Genomic DNA, 19,392 nt, shown 5'->3' on the forward strand with positions numbered 1-19,392 from the left:
CAGAGGGACAGCTCTGTTTTACCTAGATTCAGTGAGATTGAAATTCAAACAAAAAAAATGCCCCTTAAGCTGGTGAGAGTAGCTGAATGTTGCAGCCTGTTTCTGGAAAAGTTTCTGTTTTCTGCAACTGTGAGACAGAAGAGAGGAGGAATGGGGGATGGGTGCAGGAATATATACAAAGTGGGCTGGAGCAGGACACGGCCCTCACGCCTGCTCATTCAGTCACTGTTTACTGAGCATCTACTAGGTACCCTGGGTATCATGCCGTGGGCATCATGGGGCACCTTGCTACCTGCCCAGAGATTTAGTAGTAAATTCACTGCTTTGTTCCCCTGCAAAAACCACTGGCCTTAGCCTTTAAAAAATAACAGTAAGGTATTTCCCTGGCAGTCCAGGGAAGACTCCATGCTTTCACTTCAGGGTGCTCAGGTTCGATCCCTGGTCAGGGAACTAACATGCTACATACTGTGAGGTGTCGCTAAATAATAATAATTATCATTATTAATAATAATAATAATAATTATCACTATTATTATTTATGACAAAGAATATTTGTTAATTGTAGAAATTTTGATAAATTTATAGAAGAACAGAAAGAATTGTTCTAATGACTACTAACATTTTGGTGTATATATTTCCAGTGTAAAAGTACAAATCTGTTTATACATATATTGTTAAAATTGAAATCATATTTTCAATTGTCTCACCAAATGTATTCTGAAGCTATTTCTGTTGTCACTAAATATTCTTTAACCAAATGATTTCTAAAGTTCACAGAATCCGAGGGCTTCCCGTAGAGAAATCCTTAATCTGGGGGCTTGCAGGTCACCAGTAAATGCTTGGCTTCCCGTGGAGCTGATGTTAGTGATAAGTGAACCAGCAAGCACTGCCCAGCGATGCCCAAAGAGAGCATTCACCTCCATGCAGCAGAACGGCCTCCCTCTGTTTATGTTTCTCTCTTTCTGTAACATAAATTGAGTACAACTTGCAGAACCTCTGACACTGGCATCTTGTAGAACGAGATTTAAATTCCTTTGACGTCATATACAACGTATGTATGTTTGTTCGTAGATGTTTTTTCACTAGTGTGGAGTATGTTTACCCCCCTCCTACATGATTTGCTTATTCTGCCAAGCTGTAATTTCTGACTTAGGTTTTGTGGACGTGCCTGAGGAGTTTCTGTGTGTGTGTGTGTGTGCGCGTTCACACACGCACACACACACACACATCTGAACACACAGACCCTGGGTGTGCTGTGAAGAGAGGGCCTACGTATTCCTCCTTCTATCCACCCAGAGAAGTCGTACCTTCAGCTGCTTCTCATGTTAGTATTCCAAGTAAGATACCATTTGAAGAAAGGATTATACTTTGGGGGAAAGAAAAGTGTAAAGCCACCGCAACTTCTGCAGACAGTTTGGAATAAGTCTTGATGATTCTTACCTATCTTTGTAGAATCAGGTATATTTACACAGATATCATTTCTTGAAGATTTCCATCATATATGTCCTTACGTTATTAAAATGGGCATGTTCCTGGAACTTAGGCATATATAGAATTTTGGAAGTAGATTCAAAACTTATTATACATTTATTTTATTCTCTGTGAGTGCTGTCTCTAATTTGGTTAGATCATTAATAGAAACCACTTTGGCTCGCTGAGGAAGGTTTTCCACCATAGAAAGAGTAAGATAGAGGGAATGTAGCTGGGTTAATGACACGCAAGTTGACCATGAAAATCTGTTCTGTACTAGAACCTTATTAGGTGCCATTGGGAGATAACAGGAACTAGGACTCTTATGTTCAAGGACAGAGGATAAAATAGACATAAGCAGTAACTTAGAATAGAGGTAGTATGTGATAAAGAGAAAAGAAAAACTTACTGAGCACCTATTAAGTGGCAAGGCTTGTGCGAGAACCAACTTCTTTAATTTTACCCAAGTCTCATGGAGTATAGGTATTGTCCTTTCTCTGGGGAGGGGAAGAAGCTGAGACTAGGGGAGCCTTAGCCATTTGGCCAGGGTCATAGTTTAGTGGAGCTGGAATTCAGACCAACCATCCCCACCCTTGCCTCCTATGGGAGAGAAGGACTACTAGGGATGAGGAATGTGCTCTGTGGGGAGTTCGCAGGAATTACTTCAGGGAGCTTGAGGAGCAGGACACAGCAAGTTTGAGGGAGGGAGGAGTTTGACCCCAAATTTAGGGTGAGTGATGATGTGTTGTATTGGAAAAACGGGCTCACTTTGGGAGGGTATGAGAAAGACCACTTCATAAGGAGAGTTTGGCTAAGCTCTGGAGTTCTAAAAGTGTGAAACAAGGAGCTTGAACTTATTCTGAAAGTAAAGGATTCTTTGAAGGTTTTATAGGCAGTGATGGCTTAAGAAGCAAAGTGGGGCAGCTCTGTGTAGTTTGGATTAAAGGGGAAAGTAAAAAGTATCTACCTGTGTGGAGGTTGCTTCAAGAGCCTGTGAGTCAGGAGGTGGAGGAGAACTCCTGAAGGAAGAGTTGCTATAGGCTGTTCAGTTTCCTCTCTGCATCCAGGAAGGTGGGCCTGCTTGAGAAGGAAGTGGAGCACTGTGTTTAATTATCTGGCAAACATCAATTGTACAACCCCAGGCTGGTTAGCAAGAACTTAGGTTGCAGCCAGTTGGGTTAAGTGACCTATACACTTCTAAGGTGTCATTTGCCCACAGTTCAGTGGGTTCATAATGTTTGAATTTAAATGAAAAGTTTCAGCTTGAACTCTAAAACCAGAGGTATAAGTTATCTAACCCGTTCACCAAACAAAGCTAGTTTCCTCATGGGTTGATGTCAGACCTCCCATCTCCCCTCATCTATTGGATTTCAGAATTTATTATTATTATTTTTGTGTGTGTGCCTATTTTTAGATCCAAGTTGAATTTTGATACTGGACTGTTGTTTTCTATGTGGGGCATTTTGTGGAGAAGCTTCTACCCAGTCTATTTGAGATTACTCAGCTTAAGCAATGGGCTTTCTTTATATATATAATTTTTATTTGTTTTTGCTGTGCTGGATCTTTGTTGCTGCTTGGGCTTTCTGTAATTGCAGGAGCAACTTTCTTGTGTTACACGGGCTTCTCATTGTGGTGGCTCTCTTGCTGTGTGTGATCTAGGTGTGTGAGCTTCAGCAGTTATGGCTTGTGGGCTCAGTAGTTGTAGCTCCTGGGCTATAGAGCACGGGCTCAATAGTGGTGATGCACAGGCTTACTTGCTCTGTGCCATGTGGGATCTTCCCAGATCAGGGATCAAACCCTTATCTCCTGCATTGGCAGGCAGATTCTTTACCACTGGTCCACCAGAGAAGCCCAGCAATAGGATTTTCTCATTTAACTTTTTCTTCCAATGGTCTCAGGTACTTCAGATAACCCTGCTGGCCCTTGATTCTTTGAAGGTTTTACCAGTGGGTGGCTATGTCCCATTTGGCTATTTGTGTTCATGTGTGCCCTCTTCATTGGTAAGGAACATGGGTTCCAGGAAAGAGGACTTTGTGAGGAAAGACACTCTGGTTCTAGCTCTGGGTCCTGCCGCTGATGCTTGACTGAGATGTTTTGCTAGGCATTGACTTCCTCACTCATAATAAAAGATTGGGGAAGGACACAAAGAGAGGAGATGACATTATCTTCAGTAAAAGATTCCTAAATCTGATTCTAAAGATCTGTGAAAACTCAACTCATTGGGAACCATACATGGGACCATTACTAACTAACTTGCTGATGCATGAGCGAGAAAAGAACAACAATAAAATCATATGAAAAGTGCTCTATTTAATGTTCTTTTTTCAAAGTTCAATTCAGTAAATGATCCTCCCTTGATCAATGCCTTTATGTTCACAAGACTATTGTTTTGCATCACGGTTCTGAATTCAAACCCACTTTCAATGACTAATGGTCCCGCATCAGGAGATCTACCACGAGGTGTTACAATTCTCTTATAAAAGCACAGCACAGTTTCTAGCACACAGCAGGCAGTATAAATTTTAGCCTCTGTCTTATCCACTTCTGTCTTGTTAAGAGTTTCAATATGCTTTATATAGGTAAGTCCTCCACCCACAAGCTGGACTGAGAGCTTTGCCACATTTCTGTTAGCCTGTTAGTCACTCAGTCATGTCCAACTCTTGCTACCCCATAGACAGTAACCCATCAGGCTCTCCAGACAAGTTAGCCTATAGGGATTAGCTTTTCTGACCAGCTGGCTAAATGTTCACAAAACAGAATTGAGAAACCATTGTTGGTAGATTTGAACCCCTTTATGAACCTAGCTTCATAAGGAGAAAATGTACATTATCTGTCCCCTGCTGAGTCCAGATGTCCTTAACTACAGCTATGACCCAACCTCTTAACCTGTCTAGTCATCCCACAAGTGTTTCAGGAGGGCATCGAGCAAAAGATTACCAAGAGCCATCTCTTCTCCCAAATGTCTATGCCCAACTAGAGGATGAAAGCTTTGTTGTATCATTTTTATTTCTCAATTGTAAAATCTAGTCAATTTAGAAGTGTGACTACCTAACATAAAGAACACATCTTTGATTGTGTGTCCCTAGAAGTCAGGTAGCTTGTCCTTCTGACTGTCTGACCCATTGCTTGAGCTGTGGTAGTACAAGCGGGTCACCTTGACATTGGCTTCCATGTAGTTTCTCTGAGTGCTTTTATTTGTCCAAAAGAGTCCAGTGAATTCTTGCTGGATCTTTTGTCTCCTTCTTGCCACTGGGAGAGAGGGGTGAGATGTATGTCACATATTAGGGCTGACTCCCCAGTATGAAAAGAAAAGGTTCCTGGTTCAAGTAAAGAACATCTTAGAACTGCTCCCTTGGTGGTTTCACTTTGGAGGCTGCCATCCTAATTCAAGAAATGAGAGAGAGAGAGATGGGGCATCCTTGGATCAATAATAACAAAAAGAACAACAACTTTTATTATTGTTGCTGTTGTTTAGTAGTACTTGTTAAATGCCAGGTTTAATGTCAAGCATTTTACATGTACTAACTTGTTTAATCTTCACATCAACCTTCTAGGTAGGAGGTCCTAGAGAGGTCCCAAAGAGAGGTCACATAGCTGGAAATGGCAGATCCAGGCAGTTGGCTTCCAGAAACTTCATTTTGTCCTAGTTCCCAGGGGATATTAGGCTCCTGAGGATTAATTATCACAAACCAAAATCTCAAGAGACCAAGGTATAAATAAAACAGCAGTTGGTTATCTTATAGTGAAGTGATCAGACTATTTATGTCTATTACTCAGGGTCTCTGAAATAACTCTTGTTGGGAGGGGTATTATTTTAGGCAATCCAAATTGTATTCAGAAAGCAAGAAGAGGAAAAACAGGCCCTCTTCTTCCTATTATGAGGACTCTTTTCTTTCAGAGGTAGTTGGAAGCTGAACCATCCACTTTTTGAATCCTTCAGAGCATTTTATTTTACCATGACAATCCAAAGAGAATGCCAGGAGAGATCATAGACAAAAAGAATTCTCTTAGTTGACTCCTGAAGTGTGGCAGAAGGTACAAATTAACTCCTTTGTTGGGTCAATAGGATATTCACTTGGAATTCATCAGCAGTATGTAATCCATTTTGTCTGGACCACTTGTGTGCAGGTTGCTAGGGAACTAAGCTCTTAACCCAGCCCTGGCTCTTAGAGCTGAAGCCTTCTGGCTCTACAGATAAGTTTGGGCCAGACCCACTGATAGTGAATTGGGTGGTGATAGGGACTGTGGCCTTAGCTCATCCTGCAAAAGGCACAGCATAGCAACAGTCTGAGGATGAGAGTGGTTGGAGAAGCTGATGTCTTTGTTCTCTGTGTTTCTTTCACCATTTATCCAACCCATGCCGGTTTTGTTTTTCAAGTAATGACTTAAATTCAACCTCCTTTATCAAGCACTAATTTATGAAGGCTTTCTGGGTGTACCAACTGCTGCTGCTAAGTCGCTTCAGTCGTGTCCAACCCTGTGCGACCCCATAGACAGCAGCCCACCAGGCTCCCCCGTCCCTGGGATTCTCCAGGCAAGACCACTGGAGTGGGTTGCCATTTCCTTCTCCAATGCATGAAAGTGAAAAGTGAAAGTGAAGTCGCATGGTCATGTCTGACTCTTCACGACCCCATGGACTGCAGCCCACCAGGTTCCTCCATCCATGGGATTTTCCAGGCAAGAGTACTGGAGTGGGGTGCCATTGCCTTCTCCGGGATGTACCAACATTAACACTAAAACCACACAAATGCAACCAAAGGAAACACATTGCCATCCATTTTGAAATACTCCCATGATCTCATTCACCTGGAGTTTTTGTACTTTTCAGGGAGTTGATTGGAGATATGGGGAATATTTCTTGATGTATATAAATCGAAAGGGAATGTAACAAAGAAGTACAAGTAGGTTCTCTAGAAGAAAACTTGAAAATAAAATATGGCTTAAAAAATAATCATCATAAATGCAGGTGTGATTTGTTCATCTTGCAAAAGCCAACTACTTTCATAAAATGTTTTTGAAAGAATTCACTAGGAAAAAGCCTTGGGTTGGCAAGACGCACTTGGTTTGCTGGGTGGAGTGGCTGAGGGGTCGAGGTATTGGGCAGAGTCACTGAGACCTGAAGTGTTGAAAATGGTAGCACAGGAGGAGCAGTACAGGGAGAGGAAGACACAGGGAAGATATCCCATCAGCCAGGGAACAAGTATCCTGCTTTAGTAAACAGTAGACAGCCAGTATTTCCCCAGTACCTGGTATGTCTTTTGCTTCTTACTGGGTGTACCAGTGATGAAAAAAGACACAGCCTGTATCCCAAGAATTTCTTGTCTATCTAGGAAGGTAAGACGAGCACAGATGAGCCAGAAAAAAATGAAATATTCTGTGTAAAATTGAATGGTGCAGAAATCAGCTTAGAATGTCAGAGGAAGAAGTGCTGTGAGTGGGCTGGAGAAGTGCACATACTCCTGCAAGGGGGAGGGACACTCACTCATGAAGGCCTTTGTCACAGGAGTAAGAACCCTGGATCCCATCCGTCTTTGAGGAGCACAGTGATGAGAGTCTGTTAGCACCTTTGGGATGGGCTCCATGTGGTCTCATTATTTTGTGACAAGGAGCAAGACCTGTCGGAGGCAGTTGTGCTTGTTTACTTCGTTTGGATCCTTCCCTCCAGTCGCCTGTCTCAGTGCTGATCTCTGCAGCTTTAAACCACATTAGCCTCTAGAGGGATGGGAGGCAGATGGGATCAGCCCATCACCGTGGGAACTGAAGAGAGCCCAGTGTCCTCGGCACTGGGTAAACACAGGAAGTCAGCATCTCGTGGATGCCACGGGCAGAAACAAACAGGGTCCTCCAAAAACTTAAAATGATAGATGGATGCTTCCAGCCCCAAACCATGTGATTCCTGGGCATCCACATCCCCTGAAAGGCAGCTTCTCTTTAGCTCTATGAGCTACTCCTTAATTCCTGGATCTTCAGCCCCAAATGCATGCATTCAGATGCTCCGTCCTCATCTGTAGGAAGTGGCCCTACTACTTTATAGGATTATGAGTAAAAATCCCATTTGATCCAAATAGACATTTTTGTGGGAGCAAAAAGTATTAAGTTGGAGGGCTTTGTCAAAATCTACATAAATTTTTCAAAGGTTAAGGTAATGATGTGAAACTTAAAATCCCAATTCCCATAAAAATGGACATTTAGACTTCATAGGTAAGGAAAGACAAGAGTAGAGAAGAGTGTGAGCAGTTGGACAAAACTGGAAGAAACAGAAAACTGCGAAAAATATGAGGAATATGGTACTTAAAGGGAAAATACCTCCTTTTGGAGGATGGTTATCATTTGGAAGGTTTGAATGCATTTCTTCCATCTTTAAATCTACCAAAAATGTCACTCTAATATATGGAAGTAGTATTTGAATACAGAAGGTGAGGGACTGGCCACAGCTTACTAAAATACGGCAGACAGTTCACATCCAAGGGAACAGAATGAATCAGTTCAGTTGCTGTCATGATATTTTAGGGATGTCTTTTAAAAGAAAGGGCGCTTTTACAAACTAAGATCTCAACCAGAAGAGCTGGTTATGACAAAGAAGGAGACACATACAAAGATGCAAGTCAGTCCCAGAAAGAGCTATGCAGCATAACTGCATTTATATAAAGTCCCCAAATAGGAAACATTAAACAATGTATTGTTTAGAGATAAACGCAGAGGTGATGAAACTATAAAGAAAAACAGTTTAAGGCAATAATTACCAGGAAGGTCTACCTGGTGATTACTCCTGGTGGGAAGTGGAGGAGGGGATGCGATCAGAGAGGGTTAAAACAGCTTCTGAAGACCAGCAACCACCTCCTATCCCTGATGGCTCAGTGGGTAAAGAATCTGCCTGCAATGCAGGAGACACAGGTTCGACCCCTGGGTGGGGAAAATCCCCTGGAGAAGGAAATGGCAATGCACTCCAGCTTTCTTGCCTGAAAAATCCCATGGACAGAGGAGACTGGCAGGCTACAATCCATGGGGTCCCAAAGAGTTGGACATGACTGAGCACACACACATCATGACTAAAAGGAAGTTTGTTTTGATTATTCTTTAAAATATATATTTTATATATTCTTCTGTAGGTATATAATAAAAGGGAAGAGAGGAGAACAAGATCATGAAAAAAATCAACTGCTGTAGATATTAGCATTTTAAATGATGATATTGCCTCAAAAAAAATTCTCACTGTAGTAAAAATGAGCTTGAGGACAATGTCTGCGTATCATTATTTTGCCACCAAAGTCTCGTTTTTCCTGTTGTCTTTGGCAGTGAGGTCTGTCTCAAGGACAGGAAGTGCAGCCACTAGTCCCATGGTCTGTTTAACTCAAAGGATAAAGCATAGACCCTATCTCCTTCCCAAGACCAAGGCCAAGAGGGGGCTGAAGTCTCGAGGTTATCTGCAGAAACACTGGCCCGTCTTCAACCCAGGCTAGGACCTCCCCTTCACAGGTTGAGAATTCTCAGGGAGTAACCCAACCCAGCCTCACCTTTTCAGCACGCAGCTCTGCTTAGGGGAGAAATCCCTCCTAGTCTCCACTACTTTGGTGTTTTTCAACATTCTAAAATCTTGTTTTATAGCCAAGAAGATGTCATCAAACATTTCATTGGTGAGTAATGAAAACCATAGAAATCTTTATTTTCTCTCTACAAAATTATATTATAAATGAACTGCTTTGCAGTTATATGAATCAAACATGTTCTCTCCAGATCCTGACATATGCTCTGTGGGGGACATGCCCCTTCCCGTGCCTCCTTCCCCCATACCCTCCACTGGTGGAAAATAGCTTTCCTTGCTGCCATCACCAGCGCCGAAGATTTATAGAATGTTTTCTGTAAGCCCAAAATAATAGCAGCTGATATTTTTACAGCATTTACTATGTACCATTTTTAAAGCTCTTGACATATTTTGATTAATATAATCCTCGCAAGGGGCCTTATAATGTAGACGTATCCTGAGACACAGAGAGGTAAATTACCTTCTGCAAAAATCACACAGCTAGTAAATAGCTGAGCTGGGACCTGGACCCAAGCAGTGTCCACCCCGTTGCGCTAGTGCTCACCATGCTGTGCTGCCTCAGCTAACACGTTAACCACTTTCAGGTGTGACTGGCTCGCCACGTTTCTTGCAGTTTTATCATCCTCCCTCCCCATTTTATGGATAGGCATACTGAGGTTTGGAATTTAATTTCACAAAGGGTTGGTGAGGGGACCAATGAAGAGCATCTTTATTCACTGTCCCCACACCCACTCCTTTGCCTGCACCCCTCACACCAACCCCCGCCCATCTCCCTGTGAAATGGAAAGTCTTCCCTTTTCCCCAGTCCCAGGGTGCGTGGCCGCTGCAGCAGAAGGAAAGAGCAGATCCTGGAGTGAGAGCATGAGCAAGCCAGTTCATGTGTTGCTAATTGCTTAAACATCATGGAGTTTGTCTTATTATGGGTTTTTTTGTGTGTGTGTGTGGGAAAGCTTTTTATACAATGCTGGCTGACTCCTGAGCCTTAAAGTAAACAACTACATCATCCTGTACAGAGAGTCAGGAAAAAGGAAACTGTAAGAAAATATCAAACTCCTCCAGCTCACTCTCTTTTTTAAAAAATGTAAGTGAAGGAAATAATGTTTAGGGGGATTTACTGGGGTCCGTGTAACAGAAGGCTCTGTGATTAACGGCCCCCTTCCCAAACTACATATTTGAGTAAATGCTTCCCATACCATGCTTTTTTTCTCAATGCCCTTGCTGTGATGTAAGGAAGACAGTCCACCCAGAAACCATGGCTCAAAGACTTTATAAACCCATTAGAAAGTTAAACTACCTCCCATCAGGGAGTGGTGAAAAGTCCTCACTTGGAAAGCTGCTGGGTGGCTGAGTGGGTGGATGGAGCTGACAGCTCTTTGGGGTCCTTGAATCCTGGGGATGGAACATGTATGTTTACTTGTCTCCATCATCTAAGAACGTGGACAATGTGCTTGCCACTGAGATTACAGCACTCAAGAACCTTCCAGATAAGGATACAGTCAGAGGCACAGCAGACTCAACGAGAAAACACCAGTGCTCCAGACATAAACTTCCTTGTCAGTGGCTGAATCCTTTAAACCCACACTGGGCCTCTCTGGAGGGTCTTCCTGGTTGCCTGTCTGACTTGAGCTTTTCGTGTCACCCCAGAATCGCTCAGGGCAGTGATATGTGACAGTGAGGGTTACTAGAAGGGCAGAAGATACAGTTACCCAAATCACCCGTGGGCTTTTCTGAGAAGTGTCCGTGCCAAAGGTTGTGAAGTGCTGTCCCTTCTCTTCCATCACTGTTACTCCTCAAAAGTGGTTGCATCTTTCAGAGGTGATTAGGGGATGTAGAAGATCTAAAGCTTCTGCCTTTAGGATTGCCAGAATGAATGTTTCCTAGGGTTGCTGCTATAATAACACTTTTCTGTAGCACACTGTAATTATGTCCCAGCAAAAATGAATTACCCACTTAAATGAATTTGCCCCTTTTCACCTCCCAGTCCACCCCTGGTTTCTGCTGGTCCCGCATGATGTGGGATAGTCCCTGTCTTCCTGCTGTCCAAATCCTAGGATCCCTGCTGTCTTTGTCTTCCATAGATCAAGTAAGTTTCTTTTCCCCGAGAGGAGTAGTTTTCATTTTGTGTTTCCTTTTTTGCTAGGTAGGAACTTCCCTGGGGTGTGTATCTTACACTTGTCCTCGCATTCCTTACCTGTAGAGCATCCTGTTGTTGTGCAGCTTTTCTTGTGATGTAGCAAGCTCCGTGTGTGTAGGAATGGACATTTCAGCAGACGTGCCGTAAACACTATTTTGAGTAGTAACAAGAACAACAGATTTTAGTGGGGTAGCCATTCTGATTTTTATTAGAAATGGACCACTCCTGGCAGGAGTTTTACAAACACAAGGAAAGAGCTTCTCCACTTTGCCACCCTCTTCTGGGACTTTGGGCCCTGCCAGTGGCCTGTAGAATAAAATGTCCTCTGCTGGATCTCCGTCAGCTCCTCAGTTTCACTGCCCACTTTCTGGATGCTGCCGGGCAGATCCCTGCCTTCCACCTGTGCCCCTAGCTTGGGGTGCCGCAGCCCCACTTCTCTGGTTAACCAGATCTCCAGCTGCTGCACTCACATCCCATGTCCTCTGTGAACCCTTCGGTTCATTCAAACCCCTTTAGTGTTTATTAATGACTCTTCTCACTTGGCACCCAGAGTATACAGCGTGACTAGCTCGACTAACCTCTCCAAGCCAATTATAAATATCTGAAGGCCAACACAAAGGCTTTTCTACCGGTGTGTGCCCATTTGCATGTGTGTGTGTGCGTGCATGTGTGTGCATGCATGCATATGTATGTATAGCTGAAGCCCACTTAGGGAGAATAAGTGCTCAGTAAAGTCATGCTGTGGCAAGGATGGTAGTGACAGCTAGTGTGATTAAGCCCAGCAGGAATCATTTGGGGAATTAAAATCAGCTGATTTGTGTCTTGCAGCTAATCCATCATTCTCCCCCTTTCAGCATATGGCTGTAGAATCCTGAATAGGATTCTGTTATATTCCAGTCGCATTGCTCCTCACAGCTCCTACTAATTGACTGCAATTAGCATGGGAGAGAATCCAAACTTTTTTGTTTTTTTTTTAACCACCTCTCACCTTAGACACACTCATCTCTCAGCCTATTAGAGACAGGGCGTCTCACAACAACCATTTAGTTTCCAGAGACCTATTATTTTCTCTGTTTTTTAAAAAACTTACACCAGATATTGAGAAAGCTCACAAATCTTGGTTTCCTCGTCCACAAAGCAGAAGTACCTCCACATCCTTGGGTTCCACATCCATGGATTCAGCCAACCACAGATGGAAAATATTTGGAAAAAATTTCCCAAAAGGAAAACTTGAATTTGCTATGCCCATAACGATTTAAATAGCATTTACATTGTATTAGGTATCATAAGTAATCTAGAGACGATCTTCCCTGAAGGTCGAGTGGTTAAGAACCACCTTTCAATGTTGGGGAGCGGGGTTAGATCCCTGCTTGGGAAACTAAGACCCCACGTGCTTAGGAGCAACTAAGCCTGCACACCACGGTCTGGAGCCTTTGTGCCACAAGCAAAGTCCTTGTACCACAGCGAAAATCCCAGTGACGCAGCAAAGATCCTGTGTGTGCTGCAACTGAGACCAGACGCAGCCAAGTAAAACAATGTTTTAAAAATGCAGGAGTTTGTGTGTAGGTCATATGTAAATCCTTCACCGTTTTATATAAGGGACTTGAGCATTGGCAGGTTTTGGTATCTATGCGGTCCTAGAACCAATCCCCTTTGAATGCCGAGGGACAGCTATAGTTGCGCTCCCCTCCACAGGCTGCCAGGAGCTTAGTGATAACATGCATGCCTCCAGCACCGTGCCTGGCAGGTAGCGCACACGCAATCTCACATTGCTTCCTGGGGTCCTTGTGCGTCATTGCCTCACTTTATCTCCACAGAACCTACTAGATAGGCTGGGTGCTGGTGTATTTTCGTTTGATAGATGAGGAAACAGGCACAGGTCAGTGAGAGAAATCGCCTGGGGCCTGTGATTCATGAAGAGCCAGGACTGGATCTGAGGGCTCGCCCGGCCCGCTTCGCTCCAGCGCTCCTTTTCCTGGCAACGTTCCTTGTGGGGGTGGCAGGAGACAGGACGGCCTTTGCCTATGGAAGGAACTCCCACCTTTGGCTTGTGCTGAGGAAACTACCATTTGTCTCTAAAAGTGAGCCTGAGTGTGTCTGAGGGACTCACCCTTGTATGGTCAGGCTACCTCCTTACCCCCAGCCTTCCTGAACTTTCACCTCTGCTTGTGGCCAGCAGTAGGATTCATTAAAGGTTAAAATATTGTGTATTTGTCTTGCATCCCAGTTATCCTGGAAAGTTCCAGATGACTTGGGAGATTTTATAGGCTCCGCTGAAAAACACCCAGGCAATGACGGGCATTGATGCTCAGAGGCTGACTGGCTAAGCAAGGGGTGATTTTTGAAAAAGCCTTGTAACCCTAGAAGCTCCTAGTCAGGAGGCTAAGAGAAAAGGATGAAGCATTTTAATCCTCTCTATAGTCTCCTCATTAAGTGACTCTCATTAGTCATGGGTAAAGTTTCTCTCCCAAGGTGTGTGCTTTTTGCGATATTAATGAAATTTCAGGTTTCCCAGCTCAGGCTTTCACAGCTGTGGCCTGCCAGTGCTTTCGGCGGTGAGAAAGAAACCCTTTGCCAAGAATTCGTCATGTAATGAAAACGGGAAAGTATGGAAAATGAAGCAGTTATCATCAGTGCTGCTGCTAAAGGTCACAGTTTCATTTACAGAACTGGAGCTATCCAGCTGGAAGAGAAAGGCCCATTCTCGTCTGCAGGCAGCATGAAGGTATAGAAGCAAGGATCAGATGACCTCCACTCACGGCGCAATGTGGCGGTCCACATGTAGTATTACAGAGATCAGTCATTTCTGGGAAGATTACAGAGGAAAAAAGGTGAAGCAGACATTAGTTATGGACTTAGGCAGGTCACTTTTAACGCCAGGAATGACAACACATCACCACATAGGCGTTTGGAAGCAAGACAGAGACCAGGGAGCCATTACCCCTCGTTATTTTCGTTAGGCATGGTGGTGGGAAGTCCCCCCAGAGTAAGAGGTCTCCTTGGTCTCCCCAGCAGAACCCCACGCCCTGTGTTATGAGTGCTGCCAGACACAGACCCTGCTGTGTGAGTGGATTAGTGCACCACCCTTATGGCAGAGGTCTCAATACTAGGGTGTATGCATCTCCCGGGGAGCTGGTTAAATGGCAGATGGTAGGGTCCCCTACCCGGAGGTCTAGATTACTTGGATCAGCATTTTTTTAACGCAAGGTGGTTGCTGACAGCACTTGAAGAAACACTGCCTGGTAGTGGCATGGCCACCTATTTTTAGAGAACTGGCTTTACAATTAATCACTAAGTGACTGCCCCAGGCACCGTCCTAGGCCTGTTGGGATTTGCAGAAGATTCATACACTGTGAGTCTTATCCTTCAGAAGAGTATATTTGGAATGGAGTGGGCAGAGCAGGATTGGCCAGAATTAGGTGCCAGACCATTGTTGGGGTTCCAGGAGGGCTGGAGAGTCAGGGTCTGCTAGGCAGAGCTGATGGGGCTCTGCCGGGCCTGGAAGACTGGAGCATTTGCATGGATGGCTCAAAGGGAAAGAGAGCATTTCTGATGGGGGGCTACCAGTGTGTAGGCAGCCTTGAGCTTGTTACGTTACCAGCCTGAAAGCCTGTGTCTCCATTTCAAGAAACTCATAGGTTCAGTGGGCATTGGCCAAGGCTCCCTGAAACCTGGTGTTAGTGAGCCTGGAACAGGCACCAGGTCTGAGCAGCAGCCCAGCCCACCATCAGCAGGTGAGGACTTAGCCCAAACCATGCTGGAAATGACAACACTCTAAGGTTTATAAGACTTTGCTCAGAAATAGAGGGTATTTTGGGTCACCATAGACTGTGGTCTATGGGAGTTCAGAGCCTCAGTATTTATACCTTGATGTTTGTGTGGAAAGTGTGTTCTGGATTTCAAAGCACTCAATTCTATGTGATCCTGTGGTGGGACTTAACGGGACTATCACATCTTTTAAAGGATAAGAAAACAGGTGGGTTGTTCTTGAAATTCTCACAGATATATGGGGTGGAATTGAGTCTCTTGTACAGGCCCTGTGACCACCCCCCCCCCCGCCCCCACCCCAGCTGAGTTTATCCTGCTGCCCCACTGAGAAAAGTTGCATGAGAGGACCTAGAGCTCTCAGAGGCATTTTTCAGTCACTGTCTCTTTGAAATGTGTGTGTGTGTAATTTCCTGTCTTATTAGCCTTCAAGATCCATCTAAAATGTCTCTTTCTGCACAAATAACTGTGTTATCTGGGACCCCCCCTCAATCCTGTCCTTCTGAACATAGTCCAGTTTCTTCATCCTTGCACTTATTAAGATTGTTAAACTATGGTACTATGTCCCCTCTGCTGCTTTATATGGTAATTATGTCTGTGATAGTGTTTCCCATTATGCTAGACTATAAAAACCTTGAGGTAAGGAGTTAGGTAATAGTCATACTTTTTTCTTTTTTCCCCTGCTTTAACTCTTAGGGTCATAATGGATAAAAAATACTTGTCTCACATTTATTAACCCTTCAGTGCGAACTTACTGATTGACTTCAGTTTGCCTAATCATAAGAATCCAGTTCAGTTCAGTCACTCAGTTGTGTCCCATTCTTTGCGACCCCATGAACTGCAGCATGCCAGGCCTCCCTGTCCATCACCAACTCCCAGAGTTTACCCAAATTCATGTCCATTCAGTCGTTGATACCATCCAACCATCTCATCCTCTGTCGTCCCCTTCTTCTCCTGCCCTCAATCTTACCCAGCATCAGGGTCTTTTCAAATGAGTCAGCTCTTCGTATCAGGTGGCCAAAATATTGGAGTTTCAGCTTCAACATCAGTCCTTCCAATGAACATCCAGGACTGATCTCCTTTAGGATGGACTGGTTGGATCTCCTTGCAGTCCAAGGGACTCTCAAGAGTCTTCTCCAACACCACAGTTCAAAAGCATCAGTTCTTCGGCACTCAGCTATTTTTATAGTCCAACTCTCACATCCACACATGACTACTAGAAAAACCATAGCCTTGACTAGATGGGCCTTTGTTGACAAAGTAATGTCTCTGCTTTTTAATATGCTGTCTAGGTTGGTCATAACTTTCCTTTCAAGGAGTAAGTGTCTTAATTTCATGGCTGCAGTCACCATCTGCAGTGATTTTGGAGCCCCAAAAAATAAAGTCAGCCACTGTTTCCACTGTTTCCCCATCTGTTTCCCATGAAGTGATGGGACCAGATGCCATGATCTTAGTTTTCTGAATGTTGAGCTTTAAGCCAACTTTTTCACTCTCCTCTTTCACTTTCATCAAGAGGCTCTTTAGTTCCTCTTCACTTTCTGCCATAAGGGTGGTGTCATTCACATATCTGAGGTTATTGATATTTCTTCTGGCAATCTTGATTCCAGCTTGTGCTTCTTCCAGCCCAGCGTTTCTCATGATGTACTCTGCATAGAAGTTAAATAAGCAGGGTGACAATATACAGCCTTCACATTATCCTTTTCCTTTTTGGAACCAGTCTGTTGTTCCATGTACAGTTCTAACTGTTGCTTCCTGACCTGCATATAGGTTTCTCAAGAGACAGGTCAGGCGGTCTGGTATTCCCAACTCTTTCACAATTTTCCACAGTTTATTGTGATCCACACAGTCAAAGGCTTTGGCATAGTCAATCAAGCAGAAATAGATGTTTTTCTGGAACTTGCTTGTTTTTTCCATGATCCAGCGGATGTTGGCAATTTGATCTCTGGTTCCTCTGCCTTTTCTAAAACCAGCTTGAACATCTGGAAGTTCACGTATTGCTGAAGCCTGGCTTGGAGAATTTTGAGCATTGAATTACAATATTTATATTGATTGATTCAGTTTTCTAAGGCTATGCAACAAATCACCTCAAAACTTAGTGGCTTTTAAAACTAAATCATTCCTCTTATTCCATGGGCCAGAAACTTGGGAAACTGGACTAGGTGGCTTTTCTGCTCCAAGTGGCATCAGCTGGTGTCCCTTGTTTGGCTGTATCCAGCTGGTGGCTGGGCTGGGCTGGAAGGTGCCAGGAGGCGTCACCCATACATCTGGTGCTCATCCTCCAGTGGCTTAGCCCAGGCTTCTTTCCAGTATGGTGGCTGGCTGCCCCCAGAGAGTTCCAGAGGCTGCCAGGCCTCTTAACAGGTAGACCCAGACCTGGCATAGTTAGTATCACTTCTTTGTATCCACTTGTCCAAAGTAAGCCACAAGGCCAGCCCAGGCTCAAGGGGAGGGAAGAAGATTCTGTCTTTTGATAGGAGGAGCATGCCCATCAGGGAAGGAGTACTAATGGGGCCATCTTTGGAGACTATCTACCGCAGTCATAAGGGCAATTAATATTGAACTTTCACTTTTGTTGGGTACTGTGCCAAGTATCTTTATGCTTTTTATCATTTAATCCTCACACAGTTCTAATAAGAAGGTGCTATTACCATTTCCTTTTTATATTAAATAAAGAAACTGAGGCTTGAAGAAATTAAGTAACTTTCCCAGAGTGACACAGCTCTCCTTTGAGAGGAGTGGACTTGAGACAAGGTAATCTAATTTAGAACCTCTTCTTGGCAAAGAGAAACCTTGATGAAACCTGTAGACAAACTCTGAATTCTTTTACATGCATGTCTTTACATTACTTGCTGTGGGAAGTCAAAAAGAAAAAGCCACATCTGGGAAATAAGACTGAAATATACAAGATAATATATGTATTGAGTAATAATATAAGCTAATAAGTAATATGATAAATAGGATGGGCCCTGCAGTAAATGATGGAGGAGTTTGGGAAAATGGAAAGTGCAGCTGTCTTGAAGGAGGTAGGAGATGGGTCCTTTGGATGAGCTGGTGATGCTTAGGAATATTTTTGGGACTAGGAATTAGCATGAGCCCTAGCAGGAAGGCCAGAAGAGACTGGTGCTCACCAAAGGAGCCAGCAGATGGAGAATAGATTGGGTCCTGTCCCCACAGAGCTGGGGGTGCCAATCAAGGAGTTCAGACTTCCTAAGGCAGCCTAGAAGGGTCCTCTTGTTATGAATAATCAGATATTCTGGCTGGAGAGAATCCCTCCAGGCTGGTCCTTGACAGCTAAGACTGTGGTTGTCCATTTCTGCTTACCCTAGAGGAGCCCAGTGCCAGTCAGAGAAGTACACTCGGTTAATATACATGAAAGGATGTACCTCAGAGATCTTCCATCCAACTTCCATGTTCAGAGATGGGGAAATCCAAGTTCAGAGACCAAGTGATTTGCCCCATGTGACAGCCAAGACAACAACAGAAGTCCTCTGAATTCCAGGGTGTTTGGCAGCCTACATGGAGGTTAAGATTTTGGGCTCTGGAGTCAGACCATCTGTTTCTAATGAGGTAAATACCATTGAGCAAGTTTCTTCACCTCTCCATGCTGGAGTTTCTTCATTTGAAAAGTGGAGATATTAGTACCTACTGCATAGAGGTGTAGATGAAGTACCTTGGATAAAGCACTGAGAACAGCGCCAGTCTATGGTGAGTATCAGTGAACGATAGTAGTTATAAAAAAGCCTTCCTGAGTGATCAGTGCAAAGAAATAGAGGAAACCAATAGAATGGGAAAGAGTAGAGAGATCTCTTCGAGAAAATTAGAGATACCAAGGGAACATTTCAAAGATGGGCACAATAAAAGAAAAAGTATGGACCCAACAGAAGCAGAAGATATCAAGAACAGGTGGCAAGAATGCATAGAAGAACTATACAAAAAAGATATTAGTGACCCAGATAACAACCATGGTGTGATCACTCACCTAGAGCCAGACATCCTGGAGTGTGAAATCAAGTGGGCCTTAGGAAGTATCACTACGAACAAAGCTAGTGGAGGTGATGGAATTCCAGCTGAACTATTTCAAATCCTAAAAGATGATGCTGTGAAAGTGCCAATATGCCAGCAAATATGGAAAACTCAGCAGTGGCCACAGGACTGGAAAAAGTCAGTTTTCATTCCAATTCCAAAGAGGCAATGCCAAAGAATGCTCAAACTACCGCACAATTGTACTAATCTCACATGCTAGCAAAATAATGCTCAAAATTCTCCAAGCTAGGCTTCAACAATCTGTGAACCAAGAACTTCCAGATATTAAGCTGGAATTAGAAAGGCAGAGGAACCAGAGATCAAATTGCCAACATCTGCTGGATTATAGAAAAAGCAAGAGAATTCCAGAAGAACATCTACTTCTACTTCATTGACTATGCTAAAGCCTTTGACTGTGTGGATCACAACAAACTGTGGAAAATTCTTCAAGAGATGG

General features: G+C 43.7%; 1 protein-coding gene and 1 long non-coding RNA gene across 8 annotated transcripts in view; one reads left to right on the top strand and one right to left on the bottom strand.

Moving 5' to 3' along the window:
• PRKCE (protein kinase C epsilon) overlaps positions 1–19,392 on the top strand; it is a 546,248-nt gene that overhangs the window by 385,235 nt on the left and 141,621 nt on the right. The gene's annotated exons all lie outside the window — the stretch shown is intronic.
• The window catches only part of LOC129623009 (uncharacterized), a 28,287-nt gene that overhangs the window by 5,056 nt on the left and 3,839 nt on the right, over positions 1–19,392 (bottom strand). The window contains exons 1-4 of one of the 2 annotated variants that reach the window (XR_008700246.1): positions 11,726–11,860; positions 11,205–11,297; positions 10,308–10,402; positions 2,438–2,550 (exon numbers count right to left, since the gene is read on the bottom strand). This is a non-coding gene — a long non-coding RNA (uncharacterized LOC129623009). Of the gene's footprint in view, positions 1–2,437; positions 2,551–10,307; positions 10,403–11,204; positions 11,298–11,725; positions 11,861–19,392 lie in introns of those variants that run through there. The other variant, XR_008700245.1, reaches the window with a different exon arrangement.

This window comes from Bubalus kerabau, chromosome 11 (genome assembly GCF_029407905.1).
Source record: "Bubalus kerabau isolate K-KA32 ecotype Philippines breed swamp buffalo chromosome 11, PCC_UOA_SB_1v2, whole genome shotgun sequence".
In the NCBI taxonomy this organism is placed as follows: Eukaryota; Metazoa; Chordata; class Mammalia; order Artiodactyla; family Bovidae; genus Bubalus; species Bubalus kerabau.